This window comes from Piliocolobus tephrosceles, chromosome 14 (assembly GCF_002776525.5).
Source record: "Piliocolobus tephrosceles isolate RC106 chromosome 14, ASM277652v3, whole genome shotgun sequence".
Classification (NCBI taxonomy): Eukaryota; Metazoa; Chordata; class Mammalia; order Primates; family Cercopithecidae; genus Piliocolobus; species Piliocolobus tephrosceles.
The window spans coordinates 65,033,644-65,049,517 of NC_045447.1; the positions used below are offsets into that span (position 1 = coordinate 65,033,644).

Genomic DNA, 15,874 nt, shown 5'->3' on the forward strand with positions numbered 1-15,874 from the left:
AGCTTCTAAAACCATCTTCATTTCTTTGCAGGTGAGATATTCACAACATGGGCAATTTTAAAAATCTGTTTGAAAATAAAATTGTCTGTTATGCTGTGTTTCTCAACTGTCATTATTAAGACTTTATTTCTTGCCTTTTCAAGATTAATATATGACTCACACATTGTCACTATATTTATTTAATAATAACTGTGTTTAGTAAATACCTGTTTACTTATAAAGAGTTTAGTGATTCGTAACTTTCACCTACTTATTCTCAGAGCAAACGAAATGAATCAAGAGCTTCTTGAAGATTTGAAATCTCTGATGACTTTGAGTAAGTGTATAAGCACCATTCATTGCTAAAGTAACCACAAAGCATGTTTTCAAAATAAATAATTTTTTTCTCCCTTCTTTTGCATTCTTTCTTCTTTACATTTTTCTCTTTTCTTTCTTCCTCCCTCATGTAATTTTCTTTATCATTTTACTCTCTCTTTTCCTTTTTCCTCTCTCTTTTCCTTATGGCTTCCAAAGAAAGGCACATGGTGTTGTGACCTTGTTAGGGGAAACCAGTATCTAGGTTGAATTGGATTCACAGTGTTCTATATTTTTGGCAAAGGTTTAGGATAGCCAGACATGTCTTAATATAAACAGTTCCCCCAAAGTGAGTTAATACTTCAAATTCTCTCTTTATGGTTAATTTAAAAGTTAGGCCAGATGGTAGGCCGTTATCTTTTTTTTTCTTGGTGGGAATAAAATACAGGGAAGCATTTTATTAAACAGTTGTTAAGGATCAAGACTTTCACAGAGCGCTGAATACTGACAAGTTAACTATGTGAATCTCTGTTGAGAGGATAGTTCTTGGCCTGTGATATATCTGAATTATTGGGATCATGAACTATATGCAAATGGATCAGATTAATGGGATCTTTATGAATTTTCAAAAAGAATCAGACATACAAAAAGCCTTACAAACAGAAGAAGTAAGGTAGTATTTAAAAACAGCACCTTAGGATCTAGTTTCATCCCATCTTTTCCCTTAAATGCAATGACAAAAGTTAAAAGGGGTCCTGTCCCTTCTGAATGCTGGGCTTCTCATCTAAATTTCAATAAAAACCTTGCAAGATGGGAATTTGGAAGAGTCTGTGTGAGTATGTAAATGGGTGGGTGTGGGCACATGCGGCCTGCATGTGTGTGCCCCCATGTGTGTGTGTGGAGCATGTGTGAGAATGCATGCACATGTGTGGGGTGGGTCACTGTGTGTGCATGCATGTGAATGCATTTGCCTGTGTATGTGTCTGTGTGTGGTGACTGTGTGTCTATCGTGTGTGTATGTGTGCCTGTGTGTGTACCTCTGTGAGTGGTTGTGTCTGTATGTGAGTGTGTGTATGGCCATTTGTGAATGTGTGTGTGCCTGTGTCTGAGTGTGTGTGCGCGCCTGTGTGCTGCAGGCGGGAGAGGCTGCTCTGGCTCAGCGAGTGGCAGAGCAGTTAGTACAAAACTAGTAGTGAGAAAGGAAGCTGGGAAGAGGCTGGGAAGAGGCAACCGACCTCATTAACAAAAGCTCAGTTTTGTCCCTGCGGACCCAACCAGCAGAAGGCACGGGCGAGCGGTGGCTGTCCGCCAGGGAGGTCGGGCTCCTTGTAAACAGTTGAAGGCATCTTTATCATGCCCTTCTCAGGGGGAGTCCTGAGGCTTGGCACTCAGGAAGTTTGCAAAGCTGCAGCAGCTACCTTGGAGAAGACCAGCAAAGAGAGCAGTGTATGTATGTGAACTTCAGTTCTGTATTTTTTGTGAGGTGGGTTAATGGATTTTTAGTGAAAAGAAATCTCAAACACAGCTGACCTGAAAGACTGGAATTTCAGCTCTCTTCCTTCCCGGGGTTCTTTTTCCTCCCCCTTCCTCTCAAAGCCCTTTAAACCAGATTGCTGGGTCAGTGACTCTTATCCTGCCCGCCAGTTTCAAGGGTTTCTAGCTTTTTTGGCTTGGAAAGGAAAACTACTACCTGTAAGTATCTGTTTTATGTGTTTCTTTTCATCGTGACTGTGAATGTTCTGTTAGTAGAACGCCACAGAGATTGTTTATGTGATATCATTAATGCCAAGTAACAATGCAAGGCATCTGCAAGAGTAGGCTTGCAAAAGTTTAATTCTCCTATTAACTCAGAAGGTGGCAACTTGCAGTGTTAGCAAACCAAATGCCAAAAACAGGATTCTTTTTATTACGTGACACAAATTTCTAACTCTCTTCTCAGTCCATCCGCGCTGGCACTTGCCAATGAAATAAGCATTTTTTAACTGTGTAATTTTTTCCTCTGAAATTAGAATGTTTCTTCTCAGCTAAATGAAATGTCAAAAGGAAAAGACACAAAAATGAACAAAACAGATAATATCCTCATGGTACAAACATAGAGAAATTTGGATGAGATTATTTCGGATACCTTTGCTTTAGTTTAGTTATATTTGGAGACATGTTTTCAAAAACATGATTTCTATTTCATTTTGGGGAACAGCGATAGTGCTGGGGAGGGGGCAAAGAAATGGCATTGTTCTGAAGTTTTGGACTGATTTTTAGGCTCTCTCTGCTCAGTACTGAGATTTGGTCCAGAGACTTTGGTGCTTTCGTAAAGAGTTTCTTTTCATTTTATTTTGAAATCCAGGAAACATTTTCTGGCTTATGGAAATAGTTCATTGTTTTTAAGGTATTTAATTTTAATTTTTGATTTTGTTGTTGTTGTTGTTGTTGTTGTTGTTGTTACTGTTGCACCCAGTCTTGTTGCTTGATGTGCATTACAAAGCTTAAAAAGAGCATTTCCGGGAGCCAATTGGTGTTTATAGCCTGGGAATCTTGCTGGAGAGATTAACCTCTGTGGGGCTGCTTCACAGACCAGAGCTAGTGATTCGAATGCTCTTCAGGTTTCTGCTCTGGAAAACTGACACCCGCTGTTCCCGACTCTAGGTAAAGCTTGAAGAGCTGTGTCTCAGCCCCCTGCTTACACTTGATAAAGGTGCCTTCAGCGCAGCTCTAGGAAACTTTGCTGTTTCTCTCCATCAGGCATTCTGAAAACCTACTATGTGTAAGAACCCCCATTTGCTTGGTGAAAGGCAGGTTCTCAGTCCCCAGGCCCAAAGGATTTTAAACCTGGAGTGGTGCCAGGAATCTTCCCAGGTGATTCTGAAGCAGGTGGGTCACACTTGGGTAAACATTGCTCTACATTATCCTTGACATGAAATTTTTGTCATGTACTTGGTTAATATTAAACCTTATATCTAAATAAGAAACCTAGTTTGAGCTGTTGTTGAGCCTAACTTCATGTACAACATGGTTTTGCATGCTTGACTGACAAACCAGGGCTTTTAAATCAATTTTCCACGAACCTCATCTTTTTTTTTTTCTTGCTCCCCTTCTCATCTCTGCCTTTTCATTCCCATGAGGAAAAAAAGGAGTTGGGCAAAGGGACCTGCCTACCATGTTCCCTGCTTTCACATGTTGGGCTATATGACCTGATCTGCCCCCGCATGGCTAAGCAATGTTTGTTTTGGAAACTTTAAAGCCAGGACTGTTCTTAATTATTTCCCAGCCTCCTGGGGCTGCTGGGCTGCTGGAGTTGGGCTAGGCTGAGTTGAGGGAAGCTGAGCTGGATTTCATGGAATGGTTCAGGAGCCTTGTTCCTAGAAAATGATTTTTGGATTGGAGCATCCCACAGGGATGAGAAGAAACAAAGTGATTCCTCCATGGTGTTAAAATATACGAAAGTCAGAGCTCAGCTTCCATCCCCATCCTTGCATTTTCTGGCATTTAATATTGATATTAAAAAGAAAACTGGACAGGGCCATCAAAGTCCCTTCCTTTCTTCTCTTTCCTCATTCTAACTATTTAGGTGCATCTGCTACATGCCAGGCTCAGTGCTAATTTCTAAGGATTTCAAAATGCCCACTGGGAATGGTATGCACAGGGTGCTTGTCTTCATAGTGTTTCAAATCTTAGCTGTTGCTAACCAGCCTTGGAAGAGCCATCTAATCCCTCAAAGCTTCACTTCCTCATCAGTAAAATGAGTCAAATTAAATGAGTTTCAGTGTTTCAGTGTCTTCCTAGCTCTGATATTCTGACATTCATAGATATGACTCAGTCTTCTAGACACAGATATGGGATATGAGAGTTTTTCAGCATTTACTTTGAGAATAGGCCTAATTTGGCTAATTGCTTTTCTTCAAAAATTTTCAGATATATTTCTTTCTCTCACAAAGAACCATGACCGCAGGCATATTGAGTTAGACAAGTGTGACCTTTTCAGGGCATGTAGCCATTCCTTACAATGGGATCCTGTAACTCCCTGGAAAGGCTATTTCCCTGGGCCAGGATACATACGAGGGCAGCCTCTTATCTTGTCTGAATCTGATGTCGCTACTCCTTTGGAGAGCTGGGTGGTCTGAAGAGGGCTTGACAGTTTCCACACATGCACAGCTTGCAACCTGACCCTTTCATTCAAGTGATTCAACAGCTTTTGTGCTACCAGGTGAGAGGCTTCAACAGACATCTTTGAGGGCCTGAGCCAAACAAAAAACAAAAGAAAACCCATTCCCTAATGAAATACTGTCTGTACTGTATTTTGTCTGTAATGCAGCTTCTCTCACTGCAGTGACTGGAGTGCCATTTCAAAGGGCTCTAAAACTTGGCCATCAAGATAAGAAATTATAGCTATGGTTTATGTGCTTTTCTGACAACATCGCCTCTAGCTGTCTGAAGATAATATGTTTGAGTGGAAAACTATTGACTGGAGGACAGGGATCTTGCTAAGTAAGAATATTTTTAAACAAATGTTCATTGCCTCTCATGGGTAAGTTTTTACAGAAGTCAAAAATAGTTTTTGTTTTCTCCCTTAAACCTGCCTATTTATGGAAGCGATGATATGTGGGGAAAATGTGTATTAAAAAGTGATGCCCAAAATGCTCTTTTTGTGCATCATCCAAAGGCTGCTAAGATTGCATGTCACTTTTCACTCTCAAGTTTATCCTTGAAACTTTCTTATCTGGCTCCCTAGCAGCAGAGGACTGATAAACGCTCCAGGAATGACTGAGCCTCAAGTCCTTTATTGGGTGTTCTGCTTCCCTGGAACTCTTCCCTGCTTTCTATCAAACATTATCAGCTGCTTAGTACTTACAGATGCTCTGTGCACTCTTCTCTTAAAATAAGTAAGCCACAACTTTGTCTCATTAGCTCACAGCCACTGCCATGGTACCTTCATTCTAAGGCCTACAATTCTTGTTAGCACAAAAATGATTTATTTGGTAAATTACAAACTCAAACCACGGTAAAGTTAGGAAGATTGCAGAAAGGATAGATACCGCAGATGAAAATTCATCCAAATATTTAAAATTTGTTAGGCGTTTCCTATCAAATCTCTTTCATAGTACAGATTTTTTGTTTTTTTTGTAAAAGTGATCTTACACCTTAGAAAGACAACAGAGCAACAACACAACAGCAATACTTTAATTCTGTTTTACCTGAAAGTCCCTCTTCGTTATTACATGGTAGGATGGTTCCATTTTACCCAATAAGCATTGTGATTGTTTTAAAACCAGAAGGTAGTATTGATGCAAGAGCCCAAATGTGAAATCATAGAGGTGCAGTAGGAAAAAATAATGACCTTTGAAAAAATTTCACGTGGGTTCTAATCCTAGGCTACAATGTTCTTTGGTTCTGTAATGTTGGCCAAGTTACTCAGCCGGTTTCCTCGGGGTAAAATGAGTGCATTGGTATTTACCTCACTAGATGTTTGTTTATGGAGCATGATGTTCAAGTGTTTAATAAATACTTCTTCTTTGGGAGATGGCTAATACAGATGTAGTGGCTGAAAAGAAAACAAACATGGCAAGCGACTTAATTTATAGGTGAAAAGAAAAGAGAAACAGGAAATAAAGTTACATTCCAGATCCCAATGTCTGGGCAGAACAGATCTCAACCCACCACTCCCCTGGCCTTTAACTCTGATCAGCAGCCTGGTTTTCACTTGATTCTTTTTTTTTTTTTTGAGACAGAGTCTTGCTCTATCGCCCATGCGGCAGTGCAGTGACGTGATCTCAGCTCACTGCAACCTCTGCCTCCCTGGTTCAAGCCGTTCTCCTGCCTCAGCCTCCCAAGTGGCTGGTACTATAGGTGCCTGCCACCACCATGCCTGGCTAATTTTTTTGTATTTTTAGTAGAGACAGGGTTTTGCCATGTTGGCCAGTCTGCTCTTGAACCCCTGACCTCAGGTGATCTGCCCCCCTCGGCCTCCCAAAGTGCTAGGGTTACAGGCGTGAGCCATCACCTCTGACCCTCACTTGATTTTTATAGACGAAAAGCCTGAAAGAGATCCGTGAGCTCACAGACCATGAAATTGTTTGGTATGGAGAAATCAAGGGCAATGTGAAAATCATTCTGTCTTCATTTTTTACTGACCCTCCTTATGTAGGTGTTTTAGATAAATGCATAAGGAGATGCATCATTTTGTTTTTCTCAAGAGTTTGCTCCATTGTAACAAGGGGCCCCTCAGGGGTAATGTTTATCTGAGAATTTGAAACTCTGGGCTTACGCTATAGTGAGCCTGTGAACCATCACCAAAGGAAGGACATATTCTTTCAAACATGTGGAGAAGCATGTACTCTCTCTCTCTCTCTCTCACCATTTTAAAAAATAGGTCTGGTATTTGCATTTAGTCAGTCACTCAACTGATATTTATTGAGCTTCTCTGTGAAAGATTCAATGATCAGCACTAGAGAAACTTGGGTGAACAGAACAGTCATGGTTATTATCTTCAAGGAGTTTGTAGACAGGGAGAAACAGCAGACTTTTTTTTTTTTTTAATGGCTGCAAATAATGACAAAATGCTTATAGATATGCAACATATGGCAAAGTGTATTTCACAATTCTATGTGAATGGATAAAACTGGTTTGGGAGGTTGAGGCCTGAAGGATGGCCAGAATTTAGCCAGGTAAATGGGGTGGTTGATGGCAGTGGGGAAGGGCATTCATTGCGGGTGGAATAGTATGGACAAAACCTGCAAAGGCTTGGAAGCTGGGGTTGGCAATATGGTGAGTTTAAGGATGGGAAGAAGTCCAGTTTTACTAGCATGTCAATGGCAAGGAGGAGAGTCATGCAAGAAGAGGTTAGAGAGGTGTGCAGGGGACAGTCAGGCACGGTTGAAAGTGATCCCAGAAAGTACCTAATCCACACTCCTTCTCTGAAACAAAGAACCCTGTTCTGTGTCTATACCTCAGCTCTTGCCATTATTGGACAACACTGAGGGAAAGTCCTTTCTGAAAGTTAAGTTGAGGCTTTCACACATTCTTCGTGGTTCCGTACCCTGGAACCATCAAGTCACTCCCCTTCAAACATCTAAAGACAGACTATTGTAAAAAATAAAGTGCTGCCAAAGCAGATCTCTTCTTTTCCATACTATGCACTTGGTTTTGGGAAATGTAGAGTTACACAATTTTGCTTATTGGAAGCTAACTTACTGGCTCAGTGCATCATTCCAGGCTCTGATTATCAAAGCTGTGGGTCTTGATTGTGTCCTCAGTGATAACAGTTAACCCTCTTGGAGTTGTGCTTTCTGTGAATGGGATAAAGCTTGTCTTCTGTATCTTTGTTTAAAGATTTAGAAAAATGTTTAACCAGAGAGAACCAAAAACAAGCTATAAGGCACAACTCTAAATTTTTCTAATGAGAAAATGATGTCCCTAACCTCTCTCTTTTGTTTCCTTTTAAGGAGGATACTAGTTACTAGTCTCTGTAACCCAGAATCACAGAAATGTCTAAGTTTTAATAGAAAGAACTCAAAGATATCAATGTGTGCTGGTGTTCTTGTTTTTTATGAGAATGCTTAAAGCACAATAATTGGTGATTTCATTTATTTATACAAAAGTTGAACTCATATTACGTGCAGCAGAGAGTGTTGTCCTTCTGTCTTGAAAACACATAGGCAAATAGGTACGCTACCAGGTAGGATGTGATAACTGCTCTGTGATGGGTTTAAATAAAATATGATTCGGGGCCGGGCGCAGTGGCTCATGCCTGTAATCCCAGCACTTTGGGAGGGCAAGGTGGGCAGATCACGAGGTCAGGAGATCAAGACTATCCTGGCTAACATGGTGAAACACCGTCTCTACTAAAAATACAAATAATTAGCCGGGCATGGTGGCGGGTGCCTATAGTCCCAGCTACTCGGGAGGCTGAGGCAAGAGAATGGTGTGAACCTGGGAGGCGGAGCTTGCAGTGAGCCGAGATCGCAGCACTGCACTACAGCCTGGGCGACAGAGCCAGACTCTATCTCAAATAAATAAATAAATAAATAAAATATGATTCTTCTGCAATTGGAGGAAGGAAATCTTTCCAGATGAAATGATGAGGTCTTAGGGAATCCTGGATGAGGCATTTCTTGAGGGGTTAATACATGGGAAGGATCTCAATAAGGATGGAAGCAAAGGCATTCCAAGCAATATAAAATAGTCCCTTTTAACGTGAATCCGTTGTCATTTAATGTACTGTGATATAAAGACCCACTGTTCCCCAGCAGTCAAGCCATCAACCATCCGTTTCAAATTACAGACGCAATTGCCTTTTGCTTTCCTCATCAGTCATTCTTCATACTTTTCTTTCCTTTTAATATTTTCTTCATCTTAATATCAGGCTCCTGCTGACTACATGTCATGGCTCAGTAACTTTGGTCTCGTCAATGACCGTGGCCTCTGCTACCGACTTTCACACATTAGATCTAAATGAGACCACACAGCATTTTATAAAAATAACTTTACTTAAATTTTGAAAAATAGTCTATGTCTCAAGTCCTTAGAAATTTTGGAACAATAAAAAAAAGTTGCTGGAGGTGATGATTGGGGATTAAAAGGTCACTCGAGGGTGATTTATCAGTGAGAGAAGAATAGGAGTTAAATGGCCATTTGATTACATTAAATAGTACCCAAAGAGTTTAACACTGCATTTTGTATCCTATTCATAATCCTGTTTACCGTGTAGCTCTGTTAAGACTTCCTCCTGGTGTCAGTAAGCTGATCTTCCAAATTCTTAAGACATTACTACAGCAAAAGGAAATGAAATAAAATATGTAGCCACATAAACCCACATTTAAAAATCAGTTAGTAATATACTCTGGACTTAGAGTTTGGCAGCAGGATGGGATGACAAAATTCCTCAGACAGGACTCAAGGACTAGCTTTGCACTTTTACAAAATCTTTCAAAAACCCCAGATGGAACCAATTTTGTCTTTCTCATTTGTCCGTGAAGCCTCTGTGGTGCTGATTTGACTGTTCAAGCTAGGAGGTGGCAGTGCACCAGGTGTACCATTTAGCACTCAAGATACTATGTGGCCTCACAATCCATCACTCATGGATTGTTGCTGAATTGCTTTACTGAAAACTATTGGTCTTCATTTACCCCCAGTAGAGACATTTCCTGATCTGTGGCTTTGTAAGTTGCTTTTGTGCCAGTCCCTCGATAGCACACAGAAATCCTAGGATATGGGATTCACTGATGGGAAAACTCTGGGGTCCTTGCATGTCCCTTCCCCCACTTTAGTTTTTTTCCATGTGAAGAATGGCAAATGATGTCAACCATGTGAGCTAATGGAGATACAGTCAGAGAGCATATAGTGTTTCACAACAGGCTTGAACATTCACAGCAATGCTCAGAGGCACCTAGTCTGAACTGTTAGCTCTGTGGCCAGAGAGATCTGACATTAAGGCTTTAAAAGCTAAGATTTGTCCAGGAGTGAAGGAAGTTGAAATTCCATGTTAATTAACAACAGCCAAGTGTGGTGGCTCATGCCTGTAATCCCAGCACTTCGGGAGGCCAAGGCAGGCAGATAGTTTGAGTCCAGGAGTTTGAGACCAGCCTGAGAAACATAGTGAGATCTGATCTCTTAAAAAAAAAAAAAAACCAGGCATGGCGACAGGTGCCTGTAGTCCCAGCTATTCAGGAGACTGAGATAGGAGGATCGCTTGAGACCCAGTGGTCAAGGCTGCAGTGATCTGTGATCAAGCCACTCTATTCCAGCCTGGGCTACAGAGTGAGACCCCATCTCTTAAAAAATACATAAAAACTATCTTCACAACCCCATGAAGTTAATATTATGAATCCCCACTGTAAGAGGATGAATTCAAGGCCGAGAAATTTTAAACAAATTTAATCATATTGTAGGTTGAGCTTCTTCTGCAGACACTAAAGTGTTCAGAAAGTGAGTAGTTGACTTAGTGTTTATCTTTAGTTCTGATGATTACATGGGTCTTCCTACAATGAGACATGTGAACTAAAGGTGACCTGTGTTATGCATTATTATCATATTATCTCTTTATATAAAAAATCCATTTTATTTTTTAAAAAGGAGTCAATTCCTTTTTCCCCTCAGAAAATTGATTTTTATTTTTTTGTTATTGAGTGGAAAAAGCCAGATTGTTTATCCCATGGAGAAAGCTGGAGACAGTAATATGGGCTGAAATGAACAAGATTGAGGTCCATAAACATGTCAAAGAGTGTTATATGGAGTATGGGATGAGGGCCATTGTTTCACTGAAAAATTAACAGAAGTAATTGACACATTAGGAACACAGAGGGGAATTACGCTTATAGAATGATGTGAGAGACTTTTAATTTACAGATCAGAAGGTTTAAATTTTTCTTGTTTACAGCAGATGATTAAGCAGATAGCCTCAAATCTCCTAATCTGTTCAATAATGATTTAGTATTTTATGATTTTAGAGAGATCTATTACATACTGCCTAAACCTAAATATCCACTTCTACCTTGTCTTAAAACATCATTGTATAAAGAAGCATGAAAAATATTAGCCTTATGAATAATAAAATTTATTGTTATAATGTATGGACTTATCTTTGTCTTTAAAGATTCACAGCAAGGGACAAGGTTAAAATACAATAGAAATTAGTGGTAGCACAACATTTTACTAGTTAAACTTTATGTTAATTTCTTTCATTTTACGCTTTGCTTCCTTTCTGACAATTTTGCTAATTTAGCAAAGATTTTTATCAACATAGGAGAAAACTAAAGTCAGGGAAGGGATATACAAGGACCCCAGAGTCCTCCTACCAAAGAATCCCATTGCCTGTGATTTCCATGCACTCTAAGGGAACTGGTACCAAAGCAACTTACAAAGCCACAGATCAGGAAATGTCTCTGTGCCACTGACTTGTATACTTACATCTCACACGTGGCACTGGCTTTCCAGGGATGGCCATCCCAGCTATGCTGCCAATGAAACGTTCGCTCATGATGCCTCCTTTGGATTTTCCTGCCTTTCTTTACCTTGTGTCAGACTCTCTATCTAGGACCATCCTATCTTCCTCTCCTCTTCCCAGCCCTCCCCCAACCAACCACCTCCACACTGGGTCTTGCTTTTGGGCTCTTCCTAGTGCTGTTCTTGGAGGTGGCATCCCCAGCCCTAGTCCCACTGATGCGCTCCACCCTGACTAAGAGATTTACTGAGTCTGATGGTTGTTTTAGACATGCCAAAGATCCTAACTTCAGTCTTGGACACCAAAGCTCCTTTTACCTCTTCTCATACTTAGAGGAGAATAAAATAAAATGCAGTTATTAATACAGTTAATATTTGCAGCAGTGGTTCTCCATCCTGGTTGCTCATTAGAATCACCTGGAGTACTTTTAAATTCAGATGCCTGGGCCCCACTCAGACAAATTAAATCAGAAACTCTGGGAGTGGTGACTAGGTGATGGTAATATGAAGCTGAAGAGGGAGCCCGCTAGTGTAGGAGTGGCAGTAGAGACAACTCCTTCATCTTGGTGTGTTTCCCATTCTCATTAATAGCGCAGACCCAGTAATCCCTCATAAGAATGGTTTGCTTCTTTCTAGGACAGAGGAGTAGGTCTGAAGCCAGGAGCATGAAGTTTATTGGCAGCCAGTACTTTTCCCCAGGCCATGGGAATCAGCCCCCACATTGCACAACTCCAGGAACACTGTTCACGTTGTGGTCTGTGTAAACAGCATAAATCGTGCCCTGGAATTTGGTGTGCTGAACTGAGCAAAAACAAGTAAAGGAGTCTCATCACCTTTGGCCAACACCGTAAAGGACAGATCAGTTACTATGTTTTCCCACAGAAATATCTTCCACCATGATGAGTTTCTGCCGTGCTCAGGGACATCGCAGTTTGAACTGTATTTGTCAGCCTATCGGGACATTCCGCCTACGGTAAATATGTTTCTACCTCTAGACAAAATTCTTGCAAACCAATATTTTGAATGTAGCCTATTTGTGGCTTGGAGACTCTAAGAAGGTGTTTTAGCCAAGACTGCTTGTGTGTTCCATACTGGTTTCACTTTTGAAATATTTCTCTGACTTACTGGTGTTTGCAATTCTTATACCATGTAATTTTCTACATTGCTGTATCCTTCTGCATGTATTTTTTCAACAAATGAGACATCTAATCAGACATTCAGATACTTTATTTGCAGCCTGTGATGTTTATGGAGGTTTTGTTTTTGAACCAGTACTTGAAACACTTTTAATCCCACTGCCTGAGAACACCCTCCCACCGGCATTCTCCACAGCCCACTCCCAAATTCTGCCAGAGTGAGCAGGTCAAGTTTCGCTTTTCTTAATGCCATTAAGCTCAATGAGCAACACTGCATCAGAGACTCTAGCATGTGCGGCAGAATGGACACTGGCACACTGGCATGGGTGTGCAGCCACACGTGGTGTCTCACTGTGAAGACACGGCCTGTGAGACACCAGGGTGGCCCTTGAGTAGCTGGGGGTCAGGAGATCCCCAGAAGAGACAGTCCCCAAAAGCCAGGAAGTGTGATGAAGAAAAACTCTCTGTGATTTGCCTTGTTCCTTTTTTGTTACTGATGGCCCTCCACTACTCTAGAGAAAATTCTCTAGCTGTGTGTGGGTGTCACAGGAGAGTCAATTCAGCCTGAACCATGAGGCATGTCAAAAGATGGCTCAACTCATAACTTTTTATAAATTAGTAGACTTTAATTTTTGAGATGTTTTAGGTTTATAGAAAAACTGAGCAGAAAGTTCAGAGTTCCTATATACCTTCTCACTTCCCACCCCTACTTTCCACTATTATTAATGTCTTGCATTAATGTGGTGCATTTGTTACAATGGATGAGCAACTATTATTATCTAAAGCCTATATTTTACAATAGGGTTTACTTTTTGTGTTGCACATTCTATGTTTTGTTTTTGTTTTGTTTTGAGACGGAGTCTCACTCTATCGCCCAGGCTGGAATGCAGTGGCGTGATCTTGGCCCACTGCAACCTCTGCCTCTTGGGTTCAAGTGATTCTCCTGCCTCAGCCTCCTGAGTAGTTGGGATTACAGGTGCCCACCACCATACCTGGCTTATTTTTGTATTTTTAGTAGTGACAAGGTTTCGCCATGTTGGCCAGCCTGGTCTTGAACTCTTGACCTTAAGTGATCTGCCCATCTCAGCCTCCCAAAATGCTGGAATTACAGGTGTGAGCCACCACACCTGGCTGCATTCTTTGGATTCTGACAAATGTTTAATGACATATATCCACTATCACAGTGGTAGCTTTTAAAATAAATTTTAGAAAAAATTTTCTTCAATAGGTCTGGAATAGAAAGGGGCAGGAAGGGAACTAACTTTGACTGAGCCTTGCTCTATGTGTGTGCTGGCAACTTTGCTTTACATTGACAGCTAGTGTCACATTTAACTAGTGTAACAACCCTGAAAGGTGTCAATTATTGTCTTCATTTTGTAGATGAGGAAACAGAGCCCAGGAAAGATAGGAACCTTGCTCAAAGAAATTATGGAACCAAGATAGGTGCACAGGTCTGGTAGAGCTGATTAATAGGCTGGCGTCTGATTATCTTTCTTTTCCTCTCCAAACCTGCGTCAAAGAATTAAACTCTCTTATCCTCCTTTTTTAGTGCTACTGAATCATAAAATTATTTACAAAGTTACTTGTAAAAAAGAAAAATTGTAACAAATGAAGTGTGTGTAAGTCATAGCTGAAGACCTCAAAATTGTGCTAAGATCCTCAACAGGGAAGAGCATTAAGACTCTTTTCTTATTAGACTCCTTGACCAGGCTTGATGGCTCATGCCTATAATCCCAGCACTTTGGGAGGCTAAAGCAGGAGGATCACTTAAGGCCCAGAAGTTCGAGACCAACCTCAGCAACATACTGAGACCTTGTTTCTACAAAAAAAAAAAAAAAATTTTTTAATTAGTCAGGCATGGTGGCGAGTGCCTGTAGTCCTAGCTACTCAGGAGGCTGAGGTGAGAGGATTGCTTGTGCCCAGGAGTTTGAGGTGGCAGTGAGCCATGATCAAGCAACTGTACTCCAGCCTGGGCAAAAGAGCAAGACTCCCTCTCTTAAAAAGAAATAAGAAAATTCTTATTAGAGTTCGATTAAGCCTGTTTGTTGGTTTTAAGTGTTGTGCTTTTTTTTTTTTTTTTTCTTTACTACATCTCAGTATATGATACTATGCTTTACATTCCTCACTTTGCATTAATGGGTAAAGCAACAACCAATTGTCTAACCCTTGACAAATCATTTAGCCTCTTTGGGCCCCCGTTTCCTCATCTTGATCACCCTATGGTAGAGCAAGGAACATGGTTTCAGGCACCTGGGCTCTCCAAGCTGTCTGCTGAGATTGGAATACCATGTACTCTAGTTATGAGAATTTACCTTAGACAAATTATTTATCTATTTCCTTAGCTGTAATATAGGAATAATAATAGAATTGAGTTCATACATTGTAGTGAAGGTTAAATGAGTTATAGCAGTGCCATGTACAAAGTAAGTGCATAATACATGCTTATTATTGTTATTATATGTAAAATTTGGATAAGCTCCTTCTAACTCTAGAATTGTATGATTTTTCATATACTGTAACTTAGGCTCCAATAACATTGCACTTTTTGTCATTTACCATAAAATTTCTTAGGTCATCAAAAGCAGATCTTTACATCAGACCTCTTTACAAAAATATTCATGGTGGTCGATCCCTTTTCCACTGCAGACACCTGTGAGTTTGAGTTTTATCATGAACAAGGAATGCAAGTGAGATGATCAAGGTTACCTCACAGCTTGAGGAGCAATGCTGAATAGTTTTCTGAATGTCTGAGCAACCCTTTTCACAATGAAGTGTTTCACCCTGAATAGTGGAAGTTTCTTTAAGAGTATACTGGTGAGTTTGATAAAATCATTAGAGCATTTTGCTCCTATGCTATCACAGCAAATACCATTTTATTTTCGTTGTTGTTGTTTTAAGCCAAAGCAAGTTCATTAAGAAAGTAAAGGAATAGAAGAATGGCTACTCCATAGACAGAGCAACACTGAGAGCTGCTGGTTGCCCATTTTTATGGTTATTTCTTAGTTATATGCTAAACAAGGGGTGGATTATTCATGCCTCTTTTTTTTGTTTGTTTGTTTTTTGAGATGGAGTCTCGCTCTGTTGCCCAGGCCAGAGTGTAGTGGCGTGATCTCAGCTAACTGCAATCTCTGCCTCCCCAGTTCAAGCAATTCTCCTGCCTCAGCCTCCTGAGTGGCTGGGATTACAGGTGCACACCACCGCTCCCTGCTAATATTTGTATTTTTAGTAGAGATGGGGTTTCACCATGTTGCTCAGGCTGGTCTTGAACTCCTGACCTTGTGATCTGCCCACCTGGGCCTCCCAAAGTATTGGGATTATAGGTGTGAGCACGGGGCCTGGCCCATGCTTCCCCTTTTTAGACCATATAGGGTAACTTCCTGACATTGCCATGGCATTTGTAAACAGTCATGGTGTTGGTAGGAGTGGGAGGGTAGCAGCGAGGACGATCAGAGGTCACTCTTATCACCATCTTGGTATTGGTGAGTTTTGGCCAGCTTCTTTACAGCAAACTG

The 15,874-nt window shown here is 40.8% G+C and overlaps 1 protein-coding gene across 3 annotated transcripts in view; it reads left to right on the plus strand.

Annotated features, from left to right (window-relative positions):
• Positions 1 to 1,471: 1,471 nt before the first annotated feature.
• Positions 1,472 to 15,874, plus strand: part of FREM1 (FRAS1 related extracellular matrix 1) — a 168,478-nt gene continuing 154,075 nt past the window's right edge. For 2 of the 3 annotated variants that reach the window (XM_031934076.1, XM_031934077.1), the window contains exon 1: positions 1,472 to 1,986. The gene's annotated coding sequence lies outside the window, so the exon portion shown is untranslated. The remainder of the gene's footprint in view (positions 1,987 to 15,874) is intronic. The other variant, XM_031934078.1, reaches the window with a different exon arrangement.